The following is a 23,395-nucleotide window of genomic DNA, read 5'->3' on the forward strand; positions in this document are numbered from 1 at the left end:
CTATCCCGTTCTATCTAAAACCCAACACCTCAAAGACTCCCACTCTCTTATCTTGGACCTAACCACCACCCCCTTTCCTCCCCACATTATTTTGTCTACTTTCAACGTGGAATCCCTCTATCCAAGCATTCCCATACAAGAAGGCCTTTTGGCCCTCAAAAACACCATCCATAACCTCTTCCCCTCTCCCAAGGTCCACTTTATCCTATCCCTAGCCTCTCTTATCCTTATCCATGACTACCTATCTTCTAATGGAGAGTGTTGGCACCAAATCAAAGGAACCGCCATGGGCTCCAACTTTGCCGTTGTATACGCTTGCTTCTTTCTTTGCTCCCTAGAAGAGGGCATGACTCTACTCTCATCTCCCTATCTTCTCTATTTTAAAAGATTTATAAATGACTCTTTTAGCATTTGGGATGGCCCCTCTTCTAGTTTGAGCAAGATTCTTCAAAGCTATGGACACCCTCTCCAAAAACATATCAAGATCTCTTCCTTCATCTCCTTTCAAGAGGCGGTTATTTTAGACATCCATTTTTTCGAAGGAGCCTCGTTTGCCACCCATGGTATTCTGAATTCTAGATGTCATCAAAAGAGTCTCAACTCTTACAATTATATCCCTTGGCAGTCTCGGCATCCTACACATCAAAAGATTTCCTTCATCCTTTCAGAACTTAAAAGATACATCATTTCAGAAATCTCCCTTTCCATATTTATTTCTATCAAAAACCTCTTCTTTGCTAGACTAAGGGCAAAAGGTTACTCACCCTCTCTTTTAGAAGCGTGCTTGTGTTTGTTCGTTTCTTATAACTCTAGATGTTCTCTCCTTCAAAAAAGCCTTAAAAACAAACCGCCACCTACCATTGTAAAATTTTCCTTTTCACCCCTTACCCACACTCTCAGCCTCTCCCTCTCCATCAACAAACCTCTCTCCAAGCTTTTTAAAGCAAATGATGAGCTTGCACACCTTCCAAAATCTATTGTGTGTTGGCTTAATGCACCCAACCTTGGCTCCCTTCTCTTAGAAAAACCCAGTCATACCTAACGTTCCCCCCTTCCTTTTTTTTTTTCTAAATCTTTCCTCGCATATGCTTCTCCTCTTAGTGTATTCTCCCAACCATGGTACATTACACTACCTCATTAAAATAGCCTCCTTTCTTGTACAAACTCAATAACTTTAAACTTGCCTCCATTTTTGTACACCCTTTAACTAGCCTCCATTTTTATACACCCCCCCCCCCCCTTTTTGTACCTCCTTGGGATTTGTGGAGTAACTCAACTTGATAATTAACCCTGTCCTCCCTTGAGTACAGTACTCTGCACATTTTTTTGAACAATCCCCTCCTATTTATATCCCCTCCCTCCATCAATTTTTTACACCACTCAGGAGCTAATCTAAGTGAAACGCGTTTGGTGTGAAATTGGTGTATTCTTTTACTACCCCACCCCCCACCTCCTTTTTCTCTATCACTTTTACAAGTATCGCTCGCTATAAATTTTTTCTTTATACATGCCGCTCTATGGGCTTATAGAGTTTCATTCAAGACAGCTTTAAATGCTACACGCTTCAACCTTGTTTATGGTCTTGATGCCATACTCCCGATAGAATTTATATTGCCGATACTAAGGGTAGCTAAGGATCTTGAGTGGACCGGACATGAATTGTCAGAAAGGTTTGAAGATTTAGAAAAGCTTGATGAGGAAAGGCTAATAGTTGTAGCTCACATCTATCCACAAAAACGGAAGCAAAAATAGTTTTTTGATTCCCATCTAGTCACAAAAATCTTCAAAAAAGGGGACCTAGTTTTAGTCTATTCCCTTAAGTCACACAGTCCCAAGTTCAAGAAAAAGGGAAATGGACCGTTTATCATTTGACGATCTATCTCCAAGTGGAGCAGTTAAGTTGTCCACTCTAGATGGTGAACCAATGGCTAACTGGATTAGTGGATGCTGCTTGAAGAAGTACAATTTTCCACTAACCAATGATTTGCTAGAAAAGATGCATGCAAAAAAGAAAAGAAAGATGAATTAACAACAAGTTATTGATGAATCCCAAGAGGAAGCTCGACTTTGGCTACTCAAAAGGAAAGCTGCTTTCAAACATCAACAAACACCTATTCCCATCGACACTTTAAAACTAGATGAACGACTATGGGAATGGCAGAAGGATGCAGTGTCAACGGATAATAAATGGTTAGATGGAATGGACCTTCGCATCAAAGTACAACTGAACAATCATAGCATAAATATATTGGTTGATACCAGAGCTCGGATAAATGCAGCTAGTTATTCCACGTAGAAAGCAACGAATCATTCTTTAGCATCGGGAATATTGGCTATCTAAGGATGCAACCAAAACCCAACACCGGCATTGGGAGCCGTCAGCTTGAATGTGATAGTACATGGATGTTCATGCCCTCATCAATTTGTATGCTAACCAGTTGAACACATGAATGAAACAATGATTCTTGGAATCTCATGGATGCGAACGTACAAGGCAGTACCAGATTGGGACACCAACCAACTCAAGCTATCACCTAAAGGAGGACAACTCATCATTCCAATTGCATCGAGCAAAGAGGGATGGAAAAGAGGTTACCCACAAAAGAAATCACGAAGTAATAAATCTTATCCATCCTCTAGACAAGCAAATGCTACAAGTAGCATGCAAGGAGTCAGGAAAATTTGAGTACCAAAAGCACAACTCAAGGGTAAGCGGTCTCAAAATTGGGTGCCCAAGACATCATCTACCATACCGAAGAAAGTTCCAAATCTAACTACTCAAAGAAAAGCATCTTTGAACAGGGAACCTAACACAAGATGGGTTTGGAGGAAAAAGGAGCATTTATCTTCTCCACAAACTGTAAATCTCATGAAACAATGGAAAATTAAGTCTCAAAACACTCAACCACAAACAGTTCATCAACGAAAAACCAAGATACCAGTGGCGAGTTAAAGCTCAACAATCGTCATCATTGATACTGACAGCTCAGGAAATTAGCGTGCCAAAGAATCCTGACACTACAATAAAGCAAAGAGCACACAAACTACAAGATTTGCTCTTTGGGAAACATGAACAGGAAACTTCGACCACGGAAACCCTTGAGTTAATTACTCAAGACCCAAATCTTACACAGCATACTGGTTTGAAATGCAATGATCTTCAAAGCATGGTAGATCCAACCACGACTATGCATAGACACAACTTTTTAAACCATGCATACAGTCGTCCCGGAGTACTCCATCTAGGAGGGGTGGAAGGGAACTTCAGTAATTAAGTGCACTGTTTGAAGAGGGAGGAAAAAGCTGGATGTTAATGTGTGATTTTTTGTAAAATTACCTAATAATGTCCTTAAAAAGTAATCCAAAGGGAAATTTTAACTGATAATATCTCCCTGATGAGTGTAAAGAGTGTATATACTATCAAAAAATACATCAAAAATTAGCCTTTTTGCCTATTTTCATCATTTTTCTTGATATAGGAGCCTAAAAATGGATAAATCCACCAAAAATCAATAAAATAGTGTTCTTCAATGGATTTTTTTAATTATTCATTTTCCAGTTTTCTTTTTTAGTGCATTTTATTATTTTCTTTGATTTTTTAATAAACAAGTCAAAAATTAATAATAAATAGCAAATGAGCTCAGATGGAGAAATTGAAGATACGCTAATGATCAGAAGAACAAGGCGGACAGGCACAAAAAATTTCAACCAAAACGACAAACAAAAGCGGGAAACCTAACTTAGGCCGCCAAGGCCTACTTTTGCAAATTCTTGCAAAATGAGCAAACGGAATCCGATTGAAAAAAAAATTTAGTCTAACGTAGATTTCACGGCCTAGTAGGACTAACAAGGGAATTTGGAGAAAAATAGTTTGGGAAGTCCGAATATAGATATCAAAGGTAGCCCAAAATCACCTCATTTCCACTAGTCACTCTTAGAGAAGAGAGCTTTTTACCTTATTCGAGCGCGATTCTTGGACTCCACAGTCGCCCATTTTCAGCGACGTCTCACACGAAACATGAAGGGTAAGTTTTAAACTTATCAAAAACCGTTTCTATACGGTCGGATAGCAAGTCTAGGCCCAGGATAAAACCCTAGAATCCCAGCTCTGTAGGAATGCCTACGACACAAAAACGACCATAGTGTTACCATATACATGTGGTAGTGATATGTGTGAACACACTAGGGCTACCGGGGCATTTTTTCCCTCTTTAGGAGGTTTTTCCCCTGAGCATTGTATATACACACATCACTCTAGGGCTATCTATCTTTCCATTGCACACTAAGTAACACGCTCTCTATTGTGTGCCTTGAGCTTCCTTCGTCTTCTCCACGCTGTGTGCGTTTCTCTGCGACCCTAATTCCAACAATTGGTATCAGAGCAGGTTACGTCCTCCCGGGCTTAGTCGCCAGCTGCTCCAGCACACGCCCACTCAGTTTCTCCGACTACAGTGAGGTTTGGCGAGTGTTCGTAGGTCGACAAAAATTTGGGATGAGCTCGTGAAGCTCAGTCTGCTCAGATTTTTGATTCGGACTCATTTCAGCCTCGGTTTCCACTACAAGTAAGTCTGCACAAGCTATTTTGTCATTTTGTGTAGAATTTCTATCAGTGCCGTTTTTTCCATAACAAGTGCCTTACAATCTTCTATGGTTTGTGCTATATAGCATGTGTTGTTCCCGCTCCGTTTCTCCTATTTTTGGGCAGTTTTCACATCAGGTGCAACATTTACCATGGCTGACAACAACACAGATGTCGTCAAGATGTTTGCTACTCAGGACAGGTTGGATGGGGACAATTACCCTATGTGGGCTTATATGGTTCAATACGCTCTTGTGTCAAAAGGCGTCTGGAATATTGTGCAGGGCATTGATGTACGTCGTGGTTCTGAGGATGCAAGCAATGTTGAGGATGTTACAGGTCTTGCTGCAAGGATTGCTGCTATTAGAGTTGTTTTGCCTACGGCAAAACAATCTCATTTGGATGTAAAGGATGCACAAGCTCATGCATTGATTGCGTTGTCTGTGAAGTGCACCATTGTTCCTCACATTCGTTCAGCAAAATCTGCAAAACAGGCTTGGGATATATTGGCTGGTCTTTATGCAAGTCACAATGAGGCTAAAATTGCATTGCTGCGTAAAGAGCTAGAGTCAAAGATTATGCATCAGGAAGATGATATGGACACTTTCCTTGCTAGTGTCAAGGATATCAATGAGCAACTTATTTCTACAGGTGAAGTCATTTCAGACAGCTCCCTTGTGCAGACTGTTCTTGATGCCGTACCAGATTCATACCAAACTTGTGCTAGTACTTGGAGATTGATGACCCAAGGAAATCCTGAAGTTGTCAAGTTTGATGCATTATGCGCATTGTTGTTGTAAGAGTCACTTTCCAGAAAAAACAGGACTAGGCAGCATGCAGTTGAACAGGCTTTTATTGCTTCTCAAAGAAAGGGTAGTAACAGCAATGCAACCACTTCCTATGCGCATTGTTGTTGTAAGAGTCACTTTCCAGAAAAAACAGGACTATGCAGCGTTTTATTGCTTCTCAAAGAAAGGGTAGTAACAGCAATGCAACCACTTCCTATGGTTGTGCTGCGAGTGGCAAAACTTCTGTTCCTAATGCTTCTGCTGGCAAAAATTCATCTGGAAATTCTGGTGATAAAGGCAAAACAAGATGCGTTTCCATTATTGTAAAGCTAATAATCACTTGATCAAGTAGTGTCCTAAGTTGAAGGCTAAAGAGGCTAAGAAGAAAGAGGGTGGTTCCACTGCAAATGCCGGTTCCACTACATATGTAGCCATTGTTGAGTCTTCTGTAAAAGGAGACTGTAATGCTAATGTTGATGCAGAATGGGCTTTTAGCACAAAGTGCACTTACAATCCTAATGTCCATGATGCATTCTTGTCAGTTGCTACAGATTCACATGTGTGGTATTTCGATAGTGGTGCTACAAATCACATTACCTCACATCGTGAATTGTTCACCTCACTCTGTCCCTCATGGGAAGTCACTTGTGCCAACAATGCCTCTTATCCGGTTCAGGAAGTTGGAAAGATTGTGCTTACTGCTGCAAATGGCAATTCTTTCACACTTGTTGATGCAATTTATGTACCTAGGATCAAGAAGAATCTTTTGTCTGTATCTGCACTTGCTAGACTTGGACTTGTAGTCAAATTTGTGGATGACAGATGTACAGTTCATGATCTCAGTTTTGGTGATGAAATCGTTGCATCTCGGCTTTTGTGTCATGGGCTGTATAAGCTCACTTTTTATGACAAGTGTGGATAAAATTTTGCAAATGCAGTTGCAGATTCAAGGGCTATTTCATATGCAAAACTTTGGCATGCACGTTTTGGTCATCTGAATTTTTCCAGTTTGTTGCGTTTGCAGAAATCTGATATGGTTGCTTCTTTGCCGCCTCTTGAAGCACCTGTCAAACATGTTTGTGAAGGCTGTATTTTGGGTAAGATGCAGCGTTCTAAGTTTCCAAAGGATGGTTCAGTTTGGGCCACATGCAGGTTGCAACTTGTGCATAGTGATGTTTGTGGGCCCATGCAAACTCCGTCCTTGGGCAATTACCTTTACTTAGTGACTTTCATTGATGATTACTCCAGGCATGCATGGATATTTCCGCTTAAAGCGAAGTCCGAAATTTTTATGTGTTTCAAACAATTTTTGGCTATGGCTAAAAATATCTTGAAATGTACTATGGGCACCCTCCGTTCCGATCGAGGGAGGGAGTATATGTCTCATAAATTCAATGCATTTCTAGCTAGTCGTGGGATAAAACACCAATGTACAGTGCCTTATACACCTCAGCAAAATGGTGTTGCTAAGAGGAAAAACAGGTCACTTCCGGAAATGGCACGATGTATGGTCAAAAGTCAAGCTTTGCCGCATTCTTTTTGGCTTGAGGCCATCATGTGTGCCACTTATGTACTAAACAGGTGTCCTACGAAAGCTTTGCAGTCTATTACTCCATATGAAGCATGGCATGATAGAAAACCTTCTATTGAGCACATGCGTGTTTTTGGTTGTTTGGCATATGCTTTGGTGCCACAAACACAGCGCAAAAAACTGGATGATAAGGCTGTCAAATGTATTTTTGTTTGTTGTAGTGTTGAAAGCAAAGGTTACAGGTTGTATCATCCGCAAACAAAACGAATTCTGGTTTCACGAGATGTAGTGTTTGTGGAAGATTCTATTCATCCCTTGTTGTCATGTACTAGAGATAGTAATGTAATCTCACAGGACATTTATGACACTTTGTTGTCTCTTTTCAATGGTGGAAATACAAATGTAAGTTCCAATGAGGCAAATGTACAGCCTATGGGGGTTTCTGAAAATGTTACAGATCAGCCAATTACTGATGCAGATGTACATGATATACTTGATGAGGAAAGGGCTGAAAATGAGCAGGCTAGAGGTATGCCAAAATGGCTGGTGCACACTTTGCGTGACAGTAAATTGGATATACCTTTGTCTAGTCTTACTCGTTTTGGCTCTCGCCATGCATCTTATGCATCAGATTTTTATGCTTTGGTTGTGTCTAGCTTACATGATGTTGAGGAGCCTCTATCTTTTGATGAAGCACAGAATTCAAAAAATTGGATGGCTGCCATGCAATCTGAATATGATGCACTTATAGAAAATGACACATGGACTTTATGTGATTTTCCTCCTGACAAAAAGGCCATTGGTACAAAGTGGGCTTACAAGTTGAAACGCAAGCCGGATGTTGAGATCGATCGCCATAAGGCTCGACTTGTTGCAAAGGGTTATGCACAACAAAAAAGCATAGATTATGAAGATACTTTTTCTCCCACTTGTCGTATGACTACTGTGCGTTTTCTATGTACATTGGCAGCTCATTTTGGTTGGGGTGTACATCAATCAGACATTGTTACTACTTTCTTGAATGATGACATATTTGAGGAAGTTTATGTAATGCAGCCTCGTGGTTTTGTCATAAAAGGACAAGAGGACATAGTGTGCAGATGTAAGAAGGCTTTGTATGGGTTGAAGCAATCTCCTCGTGCTTGGTATGAGAAAGCTTACACTCATTTGGTCAAACAAGGCTTTCGTAACAGTCCAACAGAAAGCACATAGTATGTAAAGCGTGAGGGTGATGTACTTCTCATTGTGGTTCTTTATGTCGATAATTTGTTGATCACTAGACCAAAGAGAGACATATTGTTGAATTTAAGGCTAATTTGAATGCTACTTTCAAGATGAAAGATTTGGGGTTGTTGCATCATTACTTGGGTATACAGTTTAAGCAGTGTGATGGTGGTATTCCTTGTGTTAGAAAATTTACATAGAGACATTGCTATGTAAGTTTGGACTTGAGGATTGCAAACCTATTGCCACTCCCATGGAAATAAGTTTGAAGTTGAGTCTACATGATGCTGGCATTCCTGCTGATGTCTCTCTTTACCAAACTGTTGTTGGCTGCCTTATATATGTATGCCACACAAGGCCGAATATTCAGTTTGCAGTCTCATAGGTCAGCAGATTTATGGATAGCCCAGGGTCTAAGCATTGGCAAGCTGTCAAGTGTATTTTCCGCTACCTTAGTGGCGCTTTACATATTGGCTTGTTTTATCCGAAGGGGGAATCATTGCCGCCAGGCTTACATGCTTTTTCGGACTCAGATTGGGTTGGTTGTTTTGACACGCAAGTGTTCACAAGTGGTTTTTTTTTCATGCTTGGCAGTTCATGTATATCATGGTTGAGCAAGAAGCAACCTACTGTGGAAACTTCAAGTTGTGAGGCTGAGTACAGCGCAGTCTTCACAGCTACGGTTGAGTGTGTATGACTTAGACGCCTTATGGCTGATTTGGGTGTTGGACAGGACACTACCAACACTATCTACACTGACAGTCAGAGCGCATTGGCAATTGCGAAGAACCCAGTTTTTCATGCTCGCACAAAGCACATTGATGTGCATTACCACTATGTCAGGGAGAGGCTTTTAGCAGGAGAGATCAGCTTGGCTTATGTGCCAACACAGGACAACCTTGGAGATCTTTTCACAAAGGCATTGTCTCGTGAGAAGCTTAAAGCTTTTCGCAAAGCTTTGGGCTTACTCCCCTTTGTGGACTGATCATGTCCTCAGGGCATGGCACTTCCCTTTACTCATGTGCTAGCTCTCGTTCACCGCATCACTCCAGGGAGGCTTTGTTACCATATACATGTGGTAGTGATGTGTGTGAACACACTACGACCGTCGGGGCATGTTTTCCCTCTTTAGGAGGTTTTTTCCCCCAAGCATTGTATATACGCCCATCCGTTTAGGGCTATCTATCTTTCCATTGCACACTAAGTAACACACTCTCTATTGTCTGCCTTGAGCTTCCTTCGTCTTCTCCAAGCTGTGTGCGTTTCTCTGCAACTCTAATTCCAACACATAGCAGCCTTTCAGCTTAACTGAATTGAATGAGACTTGAACTGTATCATGCCCCTAGATAATATAACACTTCCATATCATTAGATGACCATTTGGCCGGGGTCGAGGGGGTCCCAAGTAAATAATCTAGGTTTTTGACCACATGCCAAAGTTGGATTCTGACTCCATGGGCAGCATATATACGAGGTCTATACACAATGTACCCAGATAGTTTTAAGAAAACAGTCAAGGCAAGCTCTCAAACAAAAGGAAACAACTCGAAGACTATGTTGGCGGATACGCCGCGACAGACGTCAGCACAGCGAGAACTCACCTAACAAGAATTGTCAGCTAAGGATGAAGCTCAACCCACAGGCGCGTGGAAGCAAGCATAGGGTGTCAACCTACACGCGACCGACTATTGACTACTTCCTATAGAGGTCTCTACCCAATGTCTAAGTTACAACCTACTATTGTGCACAGGAGGAGATTTCCTACAACGCTTCCATGAGCCAAATACCCATCAGACGTTCTCGAAACGCTACGAAACTTGAGGGATATCCTATTGACACCAATAGGCAACTCTCCCTAAGGTCCGTAACCCAAAACCCTACCCAAAAACACCCAGTGCAGAATCACGTAGGATGTCTAACAGGTTTTTGCAGGTCGTTGTTTCTGAAAACTAAGGTGCGTAATGTGTAGCTCTACTCCATACGAACGCGTCGATATGCTGAAATGCGAAAATAGACACCGTTTGCTTACCGAATCAATAGAAATAGCTCGCGGTTCAATCTAGCGAAGCCGGGCCATACACATGCAAGGTAGGTGTTGATGCGTAGCTCTCTCCGAGGGAAACACGCTGCACTTCTCCGCACTCAATTCCGACCACCAGTGTGCACGTAGCGTCAAGATAAACTCTCACCCTCTCTCGTACACAGGATACGCTTCTCACAAACACTTTATAGAATGAACAAGGGTTTTTTCATTAAGGTCAAAATTTGGTATATATACCTTCCAAATACAATACCTCATGTTCCAAAGTAAAATCCTACTCAGTCTAATGGCAAAAATAATATACAAAATTGGAAACTTCTGCAAGCCCTAAGTATTTACAAATGAAATTACATTTTTTCTTGATCAGAGAATGACTACATAGGATTCCTTTCTTTTTGCATTCCACCAGTCTTCAGTTGAGTGTAGCCACCAGTCTTCAGTTAACACTCCTCCCCTCCTAGTTCATGTCGTCCCCGACATGACAGTAGAGCTGCTGCTTCAGTGGAGGCTGTCGCGCATCTTCAAGACAGACTCATACCGTGCATGTTGGGCCACTAATGTAGGGTCGAATATATCTGTGTCGATGGTGAAGAAGCCGGTGTAGAAGGCTTCTTCAAAGTCCTGGAGCTAGTATGAGGGCAAGAACATTATTCTTTGGTAGAGGGAACGTATCACCTCATGGGAAGGCTGAGCAGACAGTTCATAAGCACATCTATAAGTATCTTGGAAGAAGAATATGTTGTCTATGGCTTGTCCAGGTTTGAAGACCTCAAAGACTGCCAGAAGTGTTTTACATATAATCCTGAGCATAATGCAAGAGAGGTCAGGCAAGACAATGAACAATTTAATGGCGCCCATTAGGGTATTGCTCACTCATTCTTTTGCCTGCCTTCAAGCCTGGCAGCTTCGGGTAGTTGAGCCACGTGGGGTGGCTTCTCTTTAGCAATTCATGCTCCTTCCATGTCCGCATCCTTGGTAGAGGGCAAAAGCTGAGGTCGTCTCTGATCATTTTAGGCACCTCTACCAAATGTACTAAATACTGTGGGTATTTAGTGAGCCATGCCTTCCTCCATCTTGGTTGAGAGTATACAATGAGTTTAACCCCTTCTGGTTTGGTGACATCTTCATTGTACAGCGGCACTATGGGCTCCTCTTTAATCCTTTTGTTGATTGTAGCAGCCTCGTATTTTAGCAGAGGATAGGGGAGAGAGGGTTGTAGCCATTCATGTCCAACGACATTTTCATCTAATTTCTAAATGGTCATTGACTTCAATATCCTCTGCTCCCACTACATTGCTTCCTTTGCAGTGTCCTTTATGGTTGCTTCTATTGATTTTTGTAGATTGTCTTCTTCTTCTTGTGTCAAATCCCAGGGTTTTGATAATGATCCCTCAGGAATGTCCTCTTGTATTGTTGTGTCCACCGGATCTGTCACATTCTCTATATCAATTCCTTCCATAGCGGCCGGCCCATGACTTGGGTGATGTTCTTCACTTGTTTGGCTTTGAAGTTCGTTCAACTGCTTCTGTAAATTGTCTTTTGCTATCTGAGCTTGTTCTGTCATGGATACTTATAGGTCATTGAGTTCTGCGTTGACTCTATCGGCTTCTTCTAGCTTCTGTTTTACCTCATCCTTCTCTGTCTGCAACGTCTGTGTATTATCTTCTAGTCTTTTCTGAAACTTCATCAATTCTGCTTTCAATGATTTGTTCTCATCTTCCAATCTGCTTTGTATCACCATTGATCCCTCTGCCAGCATCACTCTCTGCCTCTTTTCAAGCGTCAGCTCTTTTTGAAGTTCTATCATTTGTTCTTCAAACGCATCTCTATCTGGGGTAGTGCTAGTTGCAGCTGCAGCCCTTGCTCTACCTAGAGATGCTCTCAACCTTTGAATTGTTTGCTCTTTTACTTTGATTTGATCCTTGAGTTCAATTACCTCATCTTGGCTAGCTTCATATGATATTTCAGCCTTGTCCTTAGCCTCTTTCAAGCTCTCCACCTATTTTGACTCTTCCGCCAACTGTAGGGTTAGCTCATCCCTTTCCTTCTCGGCTTCAAAAAGAGCAATGCTGACTTTTTGATATTCTTCTTTAGTTTAGCAGCTTTTGATTGATTTCCCGGCTTTGATTTTCTAACTCTTGACATTTCTACAGTGCTGCTTCTAATTTAGCTTGCATCTGCTCCTGGTTTTTCTTCTGAAGTGTTTCCACTTCAACTTTCACTTTTTCTTCACTCAACCTCATCCCTTCATACTCCATTTCTCTGGCCATTGATTTGGATCTCAATCCTTGCAGTCTCTGTATCACTTCTTCAAAATCCTCTTGTGGTTGCAAATCCATGGTATATGTGGCATTCTCCTTTAACTCAACCAAACTAGAGCTCAGTGTGTATTCTTCTGGTTTAGGGGTTGATAATTGAAAAGCCGTATGAGCTGCCTCCTCTCGGGTGTATCTAGCAGCTAGCAGATCCAAGAATATTCCATAATTTCTTGCCTCCGGATCTTGCTTCTCAAGCTTTGGTTCAAATTTGGCCTTCTGCTCTTTCTCTTTGTTCTCCTCTTCCTTGGAGTCTTGTTGCTTCTCAGATTTATTCAACTCCTCAGTTTGTCAAGGTTGAGGAGGACTAGGAGGAGGTGGTGATGGTGGAGGACTTGACTCGCGGCTTGATGGTGGTATTGATAGCTTCTTTTTGAAGTCTTTATTAGCTTTTGTTTTCCTTTCTCGCTCTTCACCTTCCTGCTCTTCTAGCAGCTTCCGCCTCACATCATCAACCTCTTCTTCGGTAAAAGGTATGATTGGAATGTTCTCAGCCGCCGCATCTAGGATCTCAAAATTCTTTATGTAATCTTCGAAGCGATCCCTATTCGTCCTTCGCGAAGATCCAGACATGGCCTCAAGTGAGGGCTTCCATAATTCGTTTAGATCTCCTTTAAGCATCCATTGGGCTCTGAAACTCTCCATCAACCTCTCTAGTCGAGCAGCCTTCTGGGATTTGGTCTCTTTTGCTGGTATCTGAATAGTAGCTTTCTTTCCTTTCTTTGCTGAGTTGGCTCTTCTTCTATTGTCTCTAGCCTTCTCTTCAGTCTGGTGGTTACCCTGGGAGCTATAGGTTGCTCCTCTTCCTTGTCCTCTGTCAGCTCCAACCACTCATTCTGTGATGGAGGAAGAGGCCACTGGCCTTTAGCATGTAGAGCTTCATATATCACCTTTGTGAGCATCTCCCCTATTGCAATATATGTAGGGTTCTGTGTTCCCATCCTCACAATGTTGTACTACAGGTATGCCGCATAATCTATCTCTCCTGGGCTGCTTGTCTTCATTGCCCATGTGAATGTTGTTCCAATTGCTGCAAGTGGCACAGTGTACTTTTGAGGCCTCTTGGTGCAAATATGGAAATATTGGCTGTAAAGTTGGCACATGGTTTCCACCATTGGATTTGCAATATCCTCAAAGGTGTAGTTTTTTTTTAGTTTCTTTTTATACCTTCACCTCTTCTCGCCTCTTGTTGGCACTGTCTCCTGCATTAGAGAGGTTTAAGGCATTTGCCACCACCTCTGGTGTGATGAGAATCACTCTGTCCTTTCCTTGCAGATTTTTCACCTTGGCTATGCCATTTTCCTTGATTGTGGTGACGAATTCCCAGACTCTCTGAATGTCAATTCCTGCTGGCAAAGCCTCAAAATAATTGTGTAAGTCCAGCTTTTCCAAGATAGACACTATTTCTGGCTTTCTCGTGAACTCATTGAGTTCCTGTGGTATCATTGGTAGCTCTATGGCATTGCCTTCTGGGTCCTTGAACAGGCCTTGGTATATCCTGAGGTCGTTTGCTTCCAGTAACTTGCTTTGTAGCCAAGTGGTAGTGGGCTTTATGGTTCCTGCTGGTATTATGAATGGCTCCACCTCATCCAGGTAATCCTTGTAGGTCGTTCTTTTCTTCTTTGCTGGCGACTTAGCGGTTGCCATGGATCCTGTTGCACTCAGTAGTCCAAAATTAGCGTTCTTTATAGATTAGTTGATAAACTAAGTTTTAACTATCCAATTGACTTGAAAATTGAAACATGAGCTCAAGAGGGACTAGGGATGCCCTGCAAATGAAAACAGTAGGAATTGTGCTTCAAAATAATCCTGAAGACATCCTACGCGTAGAATGTCTTTTTCCTTAGAATGACTTGAAACTTGTCATGACGATAGCCTATGACCTGTGCATCACAGCTATGTGCTTGGATTTTGATTTAGACAACAAAAAGTGAAATTTTGAACTATTTTAGGCTTTTGGTGCACAAATGAGTAGGATGTCCTGTAATGATGAGCAAATGTTATCCAAATGACTTGAAAATTGGTATGTAGGCTTCTTGTAGCATGTTGATCCCATTTATGATGTCAAACTTTGCTCAGTAGGTCAATATGGCTCTGGAGACAAAACTACGCGTAGGATGTCTTTTTGCTCAGAATTGCATGAAACTTGTCAGTATGATAGGGCATAGCCTATGGATCATCACCATGGTCTTAGATTTGAATTTGGATAAGTTTTGAGGGTAGGAAGACAACTTCTGGTGTTTGGGAATCTGAAAAGTCCATCTATGGAGCTATGAGGCCAAAAAGTGATTTGATTGGCTGGAAACTTGGTGGGTGGGCTTGTATGAATGTGATAAAGATGTGTGAAGATCAAAAAATCCATCTGGAGGCCATTCCAAGCTTAGAGACATACTACACGTAGGATGTCTTTTTCATGATTTTGAAGATGTGACCTCACAGTTAGGTTTGACATGGTGGGAAGAGTGTGTGGTTCAAGTTTCACTTGATTTGGATCATTTTTTATAGGTATATGGCCATTTCTCGCCTCTATGCTCTAACTTTGTGTTTTTGATGCAGAAGAGGTCAAACTTGGTCCAAATGGAGTGAAACTTGAGGGATTAGATGTAATTGACATGTAGAGGATGTGTGTATGGTTGAATGATGAGTTGGGTGCCCACAAGTGGCCTTGAGACATCCTACGTGCAAGATGTCTCCTGTGCATTTTTTTGGAACAAGTCCTACTACCATGTGCATATGACCTCCCTAAGTCCCTTTGTGCTTTATTTCAATTTAAAAAATCAAATGGTTAGTTAGAAACTCCCTTCTTGGCTTTTGGAGCCTCAAAGATGATTTTTGACTCTTGGAGCGCTTTTCCACAATGCAATTTCTAGATGATGACCAGCATAGCTTCATAAACCCTTGGGGAACTTCGCCATGTGATTCTTGTTGGCTTCGGCTTCACTTGAGCTTCGTTTGGCGATTTGTCACTCTGGAAGCACCCATGATTTTGTTTGCATGCCTCCGATGATTTGTAGTGGTCTACCACCATAGGACTTGGTTGTTGAAGGCCTTGGTAAGCCGCTCGTGAAGTTTGGTGGTAAACGGACGTCCCGCTTTTGGCTGTGAGACAGCAAAATGACGCTTTGCATTTCTGATGCTGTTTCTGAAGCTTAGGCCTACTTTGGGTCTCCTTTTGTCCATGTGGCCCATGTAGCCTTGTAGAGCTCGTCGAGAAGCTTCTACCCATGAGTTTTGGTATCATTCGGGTCACTTTTGCCGGATTTCCCTCTTTGTGGCCTCTTGCAGGGCTTGAGATGTTAGGGTTTTTTCCGTGTATTCTTGTCTCCTTTGGGCATCCAAGATTGGTCTCCTAGGCTAGGGTAAACCTCCTATGAAGTCTTGTTGGTATCGGGTTAGCCGTTAGGTGGTTACCTATGCTCACAGGTCTCTACCCTACAAACCCCATTGGAGTTATATGCTAGTCTTGGAGACAAAACATCACATATGCACGGAGAGCATAAGGTGTTGAGCCTACCTCTCATATCTGGTGGCCGTCGGATGACTGTGCGCAGCGTATCGGTTGGTTGCTGGAAGTCCTGCGTGCTCTAGGTGGCTAGAGCTCTCTCTCACAAGTGAATAGTAGAAATGAGCTCTAAATGGAGTGAAAAAATCTTATAATGGGGGTCCCAGAACCACTTTTCATGAAATTTGACATGTGCTCCTAAATTTTTGCGAAATGCGGTTTAGACTCGAAAAGTTCCCCATTTGGACTCCGTTTGCACAGTTTCTGAGAATTTCGACGATTCGGTCAAAATCTAGCCACAACACGCCTCTCGCTTCGTTCTCATAATTGCACCCCCACTGTACCTTGGGTTGTCTTATAGTCACTGATCATCCCCATCTTTTTTGCTTTCCATTACGTTCGCATTTCACTTGCTTTTTGCAATTTTGAAGCTTTTCTACCAATAATTAGTAAAATTAAAAGAAAAATAGCAAAATCAACCTGAGAAAACCCCAAAAATAAAAAAAAATCAAAAACTTCACCTCGACACACTATGTACACTCACATGTGATTTTTATGACCGGATTTCTCCGTTTTACCAAAATTTGGTTTGAAAAACGGCTATTTTTACATATATACACAGACCTATAGGCCTCACTTTGGCGTTTGGCTTTATATATCTGTAGATTAATGTTGTATAAGGGCATATGTACTTAGGTTAGTCTAGAAAATTTCACAATCAAACATAAACTCCTAAAAAATAGTCAAAACATGCCCTTTTTGCTGCTTTTTACGGTCATCGGGTTCGCATTGAGAATGCCTCCCCCCTCCTAATCGGAGTCCTCCCAAACGACAAGGTATCGCCTCAGTGTATGTGCAGTGCATGGGTTAAAAATCGTGCTTATGAGCGGCCTTGTAACGTGGCCCTACCTGATGCATACTCGGTCAATGCATGTTAAAATTAATGCGGTGCGGAGAAGGGAATAACCAAGATGCTTATGGGCATTCGACATCGAGGTTTCCTGTTTGTTCCTAGTTTGGTTGACAGATTTTCTTTGCAATTAAAAGTTGTAATTCTACCGCTCGTTGTTTGATCGTCTTCTTTGCAAAGGTGGCCTGGTTTGCCGCTACTGTAGATATGGCCATTGTGATCTCCTTGGACGGAAGTGTCGTATCCGATGTGGCCATAATCTTTGTCTCTTCTACTTGCCATTTGTAGCTTTGTTTTGGAGGTGTTTGTAGGTTTATGGCCTCGTTTTTGGTCGTTATTGCTGTTCTTTTGATCAGCACCCACACAGATCGGTGTGCCGAAGTCGGATTCGGTGTTTGTCTGGCTACTGTTTTTGCTTGTACGGAAGGGAATTCCTGTAGCATCACTTTGGGGATCCAAATGCGTGTCTCATGTAGTTGGCGATTGAGCATATCTTTCGGTATCCATAGCTGTTTTATAACTCTATTCGGTGTTTGTTTAAGATTGTTCTCCGGAGGTCGTCTGCTATTGCACTGTGTTTTGTAGGCTCGTTCACTTCTATCTTTCCGTACCCATACCTGTTGTTTGCTTATTTCTGACCTTGATTTATTCCTTGTCACCTATGGTATCTCCTTTTTTGATTGAAAATTATGGGCAGTTTCCTGTTTATCCTTCGTAGGTGTCTTTTGTTGATTGAGTGGCACCCATCTTTTTTTCTCTTTATCAAGTGATTGTGGCACCATTATTGGGTTCTTCCGGATTGTCTGAGCAAAGGATACCACCTGGTGTTGTTGTGCTTGTTGAATTCTGACCGTATTCGAACTCCAATCTATCTGCACATTATACTCCTTCTGCCATGGTTGTCCCAACAACATTGGATGTAGTGTGCTTGAATCCTCAACCACATAAAACTTGTGGGGATAAACATATTGATGTATTTGTACATGCAATATCGTCCAGCCCAACGTGTTTAATGAATGTGATGTACTGCTTTCAATCGCTTGTTGAGTAGGATGGAGTTGTTCTTCAAGCTTGAGCTGATTATATAATTTGCAAGAAATCAGATTTGCTTGAGCTCCTGAATCAAGCAATGCTATCGATTCAACTTGATTTACTCCAACTTTGACTGCAATTATTGGATCCACTATGTCTTCATTAAAATTCGTTAATCAAATAGCATTTATTTGCAACGGTGATCCAATTTGTTATTTTTGTCGTAGAAGCCTTCTTTTGCAATGCGTTCTTTTGCTTCTGCTTGTGCTTCTTCTCGTACCCTCTATTTCTCCTTCGTCCGTTGTTTTTCATGATGGATTTGTTGAAGCATATCCTGTGTTAGTGGTAAATGATACTCTTTTAACCGACACCCACTAATCCAAATTGGCATTTCTTCACCTTCCAATGTCGCAAGTTTGACAGCTCCGCTTTGTGATAAGTCACTAATCACAAAGGTCCCATCCCTCGATTTTTAAGTTTTTTGGCATGTTGCTTCAAAGTGTAAACCAATACATAATCACCTGTTTTAAAATCTTTCGTGCGCACATTCTTGTCTTGATAATCACGATGGAATTATCTTGATTACCCTCATAGCTTTGTCAAATACCTTGCCCACCCAAAAAGGTTGACTATGCAAGTGTAGTATTCTTTCTCTACTAAAATGCCATCTTTTTCCCTCATGCTATCAAAAAGCATTCGGGCCTCAGCAAAGAGACTTGAGTGACTACATGCATTGAGCATGATAAGAAAAGTGATTGCAGTTGGGAAGCTTCCCTCGTGTTGCATCCAACAAAAATAATCTAGAGCTTCCTCAGACAGCCCTTGCTAGGCATATCCTCCTATAATAGCCCATCTAGTGAGAAAACCTAAATGGCATCTGGTTTAAATAGCCGAGAGATTCCTTGCCATAGCCATGTTGGGTTTATCCTACAATCAATGCGCTCCAAGAGACGACAGCCCAAAGAGGATGCCCCTCAAGAGCTTATCATGCTTTCGTGAGGGCACCACATTTGACATACATATAAATCAGAGCACCATGAATCAAAACATCTTTTTCTCACACCCATGTGAAGGTTTTGGCTAATGCCATAGGCCAAGCATAGATAAATGCATTTGTAGAAATGCCTTCTATTTTCAGCTGATTAAAACAGTCTAGAGCTTCCTTACCACATCCATGTTGGGCATATTTTGCAGTCCAAAAAGTTCCAAGTGATGACATTCCAGAGAGGATGTTCATCTAGAACTTTTCACGCTCTCATTGTGAATTCTCTCACCCGTCTCCACATTTCGCGTATGGCCACATGCTTTCAAGGTGCAAGCCAAAGCAGAGAGCTAGAGCTAGAGAGAGAGAGAGAGAGAGAGAGAGAGAGAGAGAGAGAGAGAGAGAGAGAGAGAGAGAGAGAGAGAGAGAGAGAGAGATAGATTTTATTATCGTCCTCGGAGGTCAAATATGACCTATGGGACCGAAGTTACATGTGATGTAGTATGTGTATGGCTGATGAGTGACTCTCGATGCTCCAAAATTGTAGTGATGAGAGTCACAATGGAGAGCCCACACTTTGGCTAGGAGAGGAAAGTGTGTAGGTCTAAGTTATGGCTGAAAATGTGAGAGAAGCAAGTTCAGATGTGATCAAAAGCTGAGAACTCTAGTAGTGTGTGGTACTCAGACTCTTGAACTTGCAGTGAGCATAATGTGCACAATCGATTTGACTCTTCTCCATTGCCCCAACGCCCTATCTCGCATCGAAGGAAATGGGAGCTAAGCCGAATTGCTGCGATAGTGCGTATCGCGGACAAGGGAATAGGCTCAAGCATGTTAGTGTGAGTACGGTTTCCTCTCTCAGCGAAGAACATGGTTTTGTAGTTGGGGGCAATATAGGTGGTGTAATGTATGAAGCGTGACCCACCGGATTTCTCCCAAGCCGTAATACATTGGCGTTGTGGAAAAGCTTCATTCACTTGAGAGTCAATTGAAGCATCATGTAGCAAGTGTAATGCATCCCATCTCCCAAACCACTTCTTTATGTCTTGCATCCATCCCGTGCTCAAGATCTTGCTTTTATGCGTCTTTTGAACTTTTTTGCTTGCTTCCCATGCAATTGTAAAGTCGATGTGAGGGGTTTTCACGCATCTTTATCATGTACTCCACAACCCTTTCCATGCCCATAACCTCAATTGGAAGAGATCCCGACTCAAGAAGTAGGAGCATATATGGTGTTTGTGTCTTAACTTGGAGAAAGTTTGTAAGAAAACGCTTTTGGACATTCTCAAACTCTTTCCAAGTAGACTTTGAGATGCTCCCGCCCCACACTTCAACTCCATAAAGAAGAACCGGTGTCACCAATGCATCAGAAAGATACTTCTTGAGAACCCAACACTTGATGTTTCCCGCATTACACATGTTCTCAAATGCAGTGATGTGAAGGTGCTCATAGCATGGTGTAGCATGTTTGGCATGAGGGTTCTCATCGCTCTCAAAGCCAAGGGCGATGAATACAAGTTCATTGATGAATCGGACATCCCCCTCAACAAGAGCAAGCTACTCTTGGAGTCCAACCCTGTGCATAAGAAGGTATCAGTGCTCTTCCATAAGGGCAAGCCAATCTGCGAGTCCCTCATCATTGTGGAATACATCGATGAAACATGTCCTTGCCAGCATGACAAAGGGAGTTTCCTTTTGCAGGACCCTTACGAACGTGCCCTCGTTCATTTTTGGGCAGGCTACATTAACAAGAAGGTGATCATTTTGCTGTTTATGTTGGGGCATGGCTATGTTGATTGTCTAGTATTTCAAGTTTAGAAGAAATTTTAACATCATAAGAAAAAAACCATACGACATTAAAGATCTATCCAACGAGACTAGAACCCAAGACCATATGGCTAGTCACTAATCCTAGCAATCTAGAATGGTCTATATTTCAGCGGTACCATTGACGTATTGTAGATGATTTGAACTTGAGTGAAATTCTAGTAGTGGACATGCCTATCCTATAGGAATGGTTGCAAGTGCTAGGCGTCTTGTCGACAAGCTAGCTAGATTTGCACCTTGAAATTACCATTCTGAGAAATTAATTTAATGCTTTATGATGTGCAGTTGTTTGAGGGATGCATGCTCATACTCAAAAACGTTGAAGGCGAATTGATGGAGCAAAGAGAGAGCATGGTGGCATTAGATGGTGTGCTACAGGATGTGTTTGGTCCGGCCTTACTTTGGTGGAGAGCACATAAATTTAGCAGACATTGCCCTTGGTTGTTACCTATGCTTGTTTGAGAGTGTAGAGGCATTGAGAAAATTCAAGGTCTTCGATGAGAGCATTTTTCCACACCTTTGTGCATGGGCAAAGGCAGTGGCCCAATACCCTAGCGTCAAAGAAGGCCTTGCCACAACACCATATCACAAATTCTTAGAGGTTATGCGCTCCGAAAGGAAGACAATTTTTGCTTTTGTTGGGTAATATCACTCCTTCCTTTGATCACCTTGTTGAGGTAAGGATAGGGGCCATTGGGACAATAGGTTCAGCTTTACCAATTCTTAGTGTATCATTAGCATTCAACTATTTTTTGAGTGCAATCAATGCTTAGCTATACAATTTTATAGAAAAGTTCACTTTTAAATGAGTGAAGGTGAACCTATGAACGTTTAAAGAAAAATAAAACACTTGATATTTACCCTATCAAAGTTGTGGCTTAAGTTTGAACAAGAGCAATTAATGATCAACTTTATGAGCAATTAATGATTAACTCCTAGCAGGACATACGAAATAGGGAGCATTCAAACTAGACTTTTTTTCACACATTGGAGAGTTTATAGAGCTACCTGAATGAATTTTAGAGCTTTTGCAAAGCTAATGGATGCTTGTTAAAGGCTTGTGCTGGCAGCAAAGATTTTGTGCATGTAGTACATACATCAATAGTTGGGAGAGAGAAACCTGCACATGCAAGACTGGTACACAAAAGGAATATAAAAAAGAGAAATCTAAATATGCATAATGCAGGTGTAGAGAAGACTGCGAAGTCTTCTCTCCTCTCAAGAATCCTACAATCAATCAAACCATGTTCATTACAAGGCAAGCAAAGAAGAAACGTAGGAGGGCTTAGCTTGGTATCCAAACCTTTGGGGCTACATTGTAACCTAATTTGATTCCTTTTGGGAGATGCCTCTTTTTGCATCCATGCTCAAAGGCTGATTGTTTAAGCTTTACATTTCTCCATTTTTAACAAGCACCTAAAATATCTGAACGAATTGGAGAATGATCAGATGATGTCATCATCTTGATTACTCTCATAGCTTTGTCAAATTCCTTGCTCGGCCAAAAAGGTTTACCATGCAAGTGTAGCGCTCTTTGTCTAGTAAAATCCCCTCATGCTATCAGAAATTATTTAGCCCTTGTTGACAGACGTGAGTGACTACATGTATTGAGAACACTAAGAAACTTGATTGGATTTGGGAAGATTCCCTCGTGCTACATCCTACAAAAATAGTTGAGAGCTTCCTCAGCCGGCCTTTGGTGGGCATATCCTCCTATAAGAGCACTTCAGGAGACTTTGTCTAGCGAGAAAGAGACAAATCCTAAATTGATTCTAGATTAAACATCCCAGAGCTTCCTTCCCATAGCCATGTATGGGTATATCCTACAATCAATGTGCTCCAAGAGAAGACATTCTAGAGAGGATGCCCATTAAGAACTTACCACGATTTTGTGAGGGCACCACATTTGGCATGCATATCAATCAAAGCACTACCAAGTGATGGGGGCTTTTCACAAGCCAAGCTCCCATACCCCTCTTCTCTCCTCCCCACCCCATGAAAACCCCCTCTTAGGCAGGGAGTGATAAAAGGCATTGGAAAAAGTAAGAAAAAAAATAAAAAATGATTATGTAAATATATAAGAAAGGTAAAATAGGCCACCTCATGCCTGCGGGGTAGCCCATCCCCACCTTGCCTCCTTTTTCTTCATTGTTGCCCCGCCGTGTGTCCCTTTTCCTCTCCTCCACTCAAAAGGTCAACCCCCTCTCTCTTCCCCTTGTCCTTTCTCCTTTCTCTCTCCCCTCAAGCTACCCCACCTCTCACCAATAATGCATTATAACTCACCAATAATGCATCCTAACTCACATGCAACTTACCCTATCTTCCAAAATAGTATACCCCACCCCCCCTTTCTCTCTCCTATCATATCCCATGACCCAAATACCCCCCCCCCCCTCTCTCTAAAGGGTGCCATGTCTCTTGTCTTGTAGCTAAATAACCTCCCCCACACTCACACACACTCAGTTTCACTGAAAAAGGTGCCCACAGACCCATCCCCACCCGATGGTTACCTGATTTTTCTTGTGTTCACACACATCTACACACAGATTCACCTCTGAACACACTCCCCTCTCTCCCTTCTTGTAATTACTTTATTCTCCATGTCACCTCTCACTTTTTTTTCATCAACCCATCTCTCTCTCTTAGTCTCTCTCTCATGAGACT

The 23,395-nt window shown here is 41.9% G+C and overlaps 1 pseudogene; it reads left to right on the forward strand.

The window, feature by feature from the left end:
* The first annotated feature begins 17,205 nt into the window (after nt 1–17,205).
* Nucleotides 17,206–21,377, forward strand: LOC147441068 (glutathione S-transferase U20-like; annotated as a pseudogene).
* Nucleotides 21,378–23,395: the final 2,018 nt, after the last annotated feature.

This window comes from Adiantum capillus-veneris, chromosome 15 (genome assembly GCF_014529385.1).
Source record: "Adiantum capillus-veneris isolate H3 chromosome 15, ASM1452938v2, whole genome shotgun sequence".
NCBI lineage: Eukaryota > Viridiplantae > Streptophyta > Polypodiopsida > Polypodiales > Pteridaceae > Adiantum > Adiantum capillus-veneris.